Below are 6070 nucleotides of genomic sequence, written 5' to 3'. Positions count from 1 at the left end.
GTCTTCAGGGGCCTTGGCACCAAATGCCTCAGTTGAGGAGATAGTACCTCTGCAGTGGGAGTAAAAGTCACTTCTTTGTTTCTGGCAACCTTTGCTCAGAGTGTTCTGAAATGTCTTTAGGCCTAATAACTCAAGCTAAATTGCTTTTTGTCCCTAAGACAGCATTTTCAACATTATAGCTCTTGGTAGATATTAACTAGGAACAATATAAGTAGCACTGTGGAGCAGGGTCAGTTAGTGTTTATGTTTAATTTGTTGGAGTATTGTGTGTTTTTTTTTTCTTTTTATCATTTTATTGTTGTCTGGTTGAATCACAAACCTTAGCTATTCAGTAAAGAACAAAGCAGGACCAGTTTCCTGATCCACTTAATAACAAATCCTGGGCCTCCACTCTCCCTCCTAGTCTGAGAGATCAATTTTAAAAGCTAAAAAAAAAAAAAAAAAAAACCTAGGTTTAAACAGAAAAGAATTCATTAAAAAAAAAAAAGACATGAGCGTCTATGTTAAAAAAAATAAAACCTGAAAATTTGACTAAAAAGAGATTCTACGTATAAAGCTGCCTGAGGAAGATTGTCAATTTTTCTTTTTTTTGTTTTGGTTAAGAGTAATCCAGGTTTCTCTCTGGAATATGAATTTCAACATCATTATCAGTTGGATGTGTATTCTCTTCACCATTAATAAGCAATTCTGCTTTCTATACACTTATAACATTTATATTCAGACAGCTCAAGAGTACACTATATTTCTGGAATTCTCTTATCTTCCTTCTAAGACCTACCTAAGAAAACTACAGTTATGGATGTGTAGAAGATTTCAAGGTTTTCAATATGGCTCATTACTGTAATGAGAAAAATAGATCATCAAGGACATGGTTAAGGTAAGAAAGGGACATTCTATTGGGATCATCATTCCACAAAGTTTTATTTCAAAATTACATTATATATTTCAAAGGGAATTAGAGTTTATTTCTTTGTTTTGGTGGTGGAGCTGGGAACTGAACCTAGCTAGGCCTTGCCTATGCTAAGCGCCCACTGTATCACAGAACTATACTCCCAACCCCCTGGACGCCATCATCTAAAATAGTCCCAATATTGTGTGAACATAGGCTGTTTTTTTTTTTTCCGGTCTTCAGTTTCAAACTTACCAATCTGATTTACAAATGGCAGTGGAGTCATTTGTCTGTAGTTGACCCAACAATACCCACCTCTGAAATTCCTGAATATCCAATTAAAAGATTCCTACATCTTTCCTAATGCTCCTCACCTCCAGCCAATCCTGCATACATATTCAGTTGTGATCTCCTCACAAACTGTTTGTCCCAATATACCTCATATTATTGTTCTTTGTGTACAGTCCCATATTAGTCACTTTTCATAGCTAAGATAAAATAACTGGATTAACCAACTTAAAAGGAGGAAAGATTTATTTTGGTTCACAGTTTGAGGTTTCAGTCTATGGTTGTTTGGCCCTACTGCTGAGTACCTACTGTTTGACCCACGGCAACTGGGAAACAAAAGACAAGGGAAGGGCAGAGGGTCCTAATATCTCTTCTAGGAGCACAATCCTAATGACCTACCCATCTTACTCTAGGCCCAATTCCTAAAGGTCTCACTACCTCCCCATAATACCACAGGCTGGGCACCAAGCCCTTAACACAGGGGCTAAGATCTATGCCACTTAATATTCCCACATCATCTAGTAAGCTATCTGTTTTCTGAGGGCAGGAACTGTGTCTTACTCATTTGTTTTACACCTTCCATTGTGACTGGTACATTGAAAAAGAAATGAAATACTTGCCAAATTTAACTGATTTGAATACTCCACAAAATTCCATTATTTCCATTGTAATCTTTAGCAGTAACACTTTTCCTTTAAAATTATTGAAAAACAGGAGAAAGGCTTAGGAAAGACATGGTATCACATACATGACATTTGCCTTTTTGTCTTCCTATCATTTTTTATAAATATTTTCACTTGGAACCCCCCACCTTGGTACCTCACTGGGCCTGCTCAGGGCATCAGAACTAGTGACTTTTGTGTGCATTTATTTGTTTCAATTTTATTTTATACTGCTTTTATTTTGTAATGAATACATGCTATTCAAGAAAAAGTTAGAAATAAAGGTAAGTGAAATAAAAGTCCTCTATAAACCTACAACCACAGTAGGATAATGTGGACAACCTTCTTATTATGAATATACTGAGTTTTATTTTTATTTTTCTGAATGAAGGTGTCAGAAAACCTCTGTATATATAGAGAAAACATCATCACTGGCACAGATCTTTGTCCTGTGACTATCAATTGAGTTGCTCTCTGTTTTGCACCAGTAATAGATAGGGCATCTTGATCCTGAATTCAGAGTTTAAGTGGATCTATTTTGATTTCACAGAGCTTCCCCTCCCTCCCAAACCCCTTTCCATTTCCAGTGGCAGGTAGAACTTTGTTTGGGGAAAGCACAGCATTCAGGGATTGTGGGGAAAGCACAGCATTCAGGGATTGTGTGAAAACCATCTGACTTAGCAGTGTTAGCTTAGTGTTGCTCTCTGCAGCAAATTTAGGTCTTCTCACCTCAGCACACTGAATGGGCTTTGGAGAACAAAGGTTGAGTACAAGAGTCTTCATTAAGAAGAGCTGTTAGCATCCATGTGGGGTACATATGAAGCTTAGGCAAAAATCTGGACCAATGGGGGGTCATGCCCGAAGTGATAGAAAACCATTTTCTGCCAAACTCTGATAGGCTAGCCTTGAGCGACTGAGAGGATTCAAGAAGCAATGAGGAGGGGATGACTCAGAAGCAGCAGTGTAAAGGGCTTAGTACTTAATCACTTGGAGGATTCGGATACTTGGAGGTGGAAGGAATCCTTAAGGGGATGTTGTTAGTCTATCTGGAAATAGAGGATGAAGGTACGTATTCCAGCAACCAGCTACCAAATGAAAAAGGCTATATTTGCTTCCCAAAGTGGGAAAGCAAATTTCACCATGTGTGACTGTGTGTGTAATTTTTATTGAGGGCAGCACATTAACTGGTATTAATTGTATTTGTTCAGGAAATTTTGCATGTGGAAGAGAGAGCAAAGGAAAGATGTTTCTTGGTAAAATGGGCTTTCTGACCTCTCTTAAGCATCCAATTATTTCACTTATTTATCAGGTCAGCTCCATTCTATCACATAAGGTGGGAGAGAAATAGGAAAAAGGACTACAAAAGATATGGGTACCATGGGCTGGGGTTGTGGCTCAGTGGTAGAGCACTCAACTGGCACATGTGAGGCACTGGGTTCAATTCTCAGCACCACATAAAAATAAATAAAGTAAATGTACTGTGTCCATCTACAACTAAAGAAAAAATATTAAAATTAAAAAATATATATAATGGTAGGAACAAGAATTACCGAGAAAAAAAGGAGCAGGAGCTCCTAGAATCAAATAAGTTGTGAAAACCCCTAGAGTCAAGAAGTCTTAAGTCCAAGTAACAGCAACTTTATAATAACTTCAGCATCTTCTTACAAGTTTTTGTTCTTAATATTTCATTTTTGCTAAAATTTTGAAACTTTAAAAATTAAAACCCCCAAATATAAATCAAAGTAGAAAACTTGGAGATGTTTAGGACTCGGTCCCTTGCCAGGCCAGTCTGGGCAGCAGAGGGAGGGTAGCTGGTAGTGGCTGGAGGCCTCACTTTGGGAAGTTGTTTCTGTGCTCTGTGGCCACCAGCCCTCCTCCCTGGTCCTCCAATCACTGTGGGTGCCATAGGGACCACCACAAGACAATGCACTTCCCTCCCCCAGGGACCCAATAGCACATCTCTGGCCAACTAGCCAGGAGGCTCCCTTATCCTGCTTGGATTCCTTAGTAACGCAACACCACCATGATTCAGCCAGAACAGAACAGGTCTCATTGGCACATACCACCATGTTGACAATGCCACTGGCCAAATCAACATGTGACAAGTGTCTGGCAGGAACCTAAGTCTCTGTACCAACACAAGCCTGTGCTTTTGTATCTATTTCCTTTCAGGAACTTTTACCAGGCATGAGAATGTCAGAGAAACACCATGACTGTAGCTAGTCATGCCTATACCCAATCTCACAAGGTGAGAAATCACCTTGTACACGCTGACTTTGACCCTGAATGCACTTGTCCACCTGGTATGTTCCAGTTTAACAGTACCTTAACTCCCTAAATGGTGTGTCCTGTGGGTTGGGGTGTGCAGATGGGACCAAGAAGGAGAATGAGGGGTGTGCTCAGGGTACCTTTTCCGATGTGCTTTTAGAGAAGGAGGATGAAATGAAAGCATACACAGACTGAGTCAGAACGTGGTGGTGACCAAGAAACCAAGGAAACAACCTCTGTGGCACATTTCTGTCCTTCTTCAGCAGGACCCCACTTTCCCCTGGCACAGTCATCTTCTCATGCCCCGAGCACATGAAATCCATTCTCCCATTCATGTTCCTAAGGACATGAACTCAACACAATCCAACTCTTCTGCCTCTTAGACCAAAAGCACCAAGTGGCATCCAGTTACAGAGAAGCTCTGCAAGAAGGGAGGAGCTGTGAACCAGACCCTCGGAGCCTCCAGGGAGTCCACTACCAGAAGGGTCCTACCACAGGCACATCCAGGGAGGCCATCCAGGGGCCAAAAGTCCAGCATGACCATCAAAGGCCCAAAAGGAGCCATCTCAGGCCTGAGCTACACAAGCATTTGGACATCAAAGGACATTCCCCGTAGATAATTGAGCTTTTCCTGCTGCTGGTGCATGTGGTGATACTGTGCAGTATCTAGAAAAGCTCCGGGACTCGACAAGGGGGCCCTGGCAGGATCCCAGCACCACTGAGGAAAACGCAGGACTGAAAAAAAATCCATGACTCCAACCCCAAACTGGGAGAAGCGGGTCCAATACAACTGCCGGGGTATTGACATCCTGAATCTTGCTGAAACGCAAGAGGAAAGACTGCGGAGGGATATCTGTCAGTTTCAGTGCAATTCCACGAGAGGGAAATGGCTTCTTTCTTTTTCTTTCTTTCTTTGAGTCTTTCTTCGCTTCTCTCTCTCTCTCTCTCTCCCCCCCTCCCCCCACTTCACTCTCCTCCCCCCCCCCCCCCCCCCCCCCCCGCCTTTCTTGTACAGGGATTGAACTCAGGGGCACTCAACTCCTGAGCCACATCCCCAGCCCTATTTTGTATTTTATTTAGAGACAGGGTCTCCCTGAGTTGCTTAGCACCTCGCCTTTGCTGAGGCTGGCTTTAAACTCTGTTCCTCCTGCCGCTTTCTCAAAGGATACACAGCGGAACTTGAACAGGCCTAGGCACTTCTGCTGCATAGGACCATCCAGCAATCCTGAGGCCAGTGTCACCCAATTAGCGCCGAGCTCCAGCACTTGCTCAATGAGGTTATGGAGAAGATTCATAGACTAATGAAAGACACTACCCAGCTGGAAACTGACAACCCCCCTCCCCAACTTAGCCTGTGCCCATCCCTAGTTCTAATATGAAATTTGAGAATTCCACTCTCCTGATGGTGTTAATACAAGATCAAGTTCTTCCCGGATGAGTCAGAGCCCCTTTTCCACTCTGATTCCCTCCGGGGCAGCTCAGCAGGACCAGCTCCTTTATTACTGAATAGAAGAAGGACCCAGTATAAGCTTTGGTCCCTGTGACCTGAAGCCTCTTTACTGACATTCCACATTCTGAATTCTGAGCGTCTGAGGTTGATTGAAGAGATTCCCTGGGCTGAGGAGAAACTGGAGCAGCTATTAGAGATTGTTGGAGTCTAGAGTAAGAGGCCAGCCAGACCTCCTGGACTCTGTTCATAGCCATCTACCTGACCTACTGTAGCACATAGGGATGCTCCATTCTGGAAATCAACTGGCAAAAATCAAGTGGCAGGGTGGTTCTGTTTCTTAAAATTGTAGTGGCATCCCATGAATTCTATAAGTAGTCTTCATTTCTCAAAATCCATAGCTACTTTCAAATATATGTATAGTGTGTATACATATATATAATTATTATTTTATTATTTTTGCTCTCCACAAATGTCCTTTAGGACATTGTAAATATTATATTCTTATAATATTAT

General features: G+C 42.0%; 2 pseudogenes; both read left to right on the top strand.

Moving 5' to 3' along the window:
- Nucleotides 1-2898: 2898 nt before the first annotated feature.
- Nucleotides 2899-4490, top strand: LOC124095183 (tumor necrosis factor receptor superfamily member 21-like; annotated as a pseudogene).
- Nucleotides 4491-4856: 366 nt separating this feature from the next.
- On the top strand, nt 4857-5829 carry LOC124095182 (tumor necrosis factor receptor superfamily member 21-like; annotated as a pseudogene).
- The last annotated feature ends 241 nt before the right edge of the window (nt 5830-6070 follow it).

The sequence above is a fragment of the Marmota monax genome, unplaced genomic scaffold (assembly GCF_021218885.2).
Source record: "Marmota monax isolate L192 unplaced genomic scaffold, Marmota_monax_Labrador192_F-V1.1 WCK01_AAM20220418_F8-fsc00066, whole genome shotgun sequence".
NCBI lineage: Eukaryota > Metazoa > Chordata > Mammalia > Rodentia > Sciuridae > Marmota > Marmota monax.
Note: the sequence above shows the minus strand (reverse complement) of the source record. Positions and strands in the feature narration are given on the sequence as shown.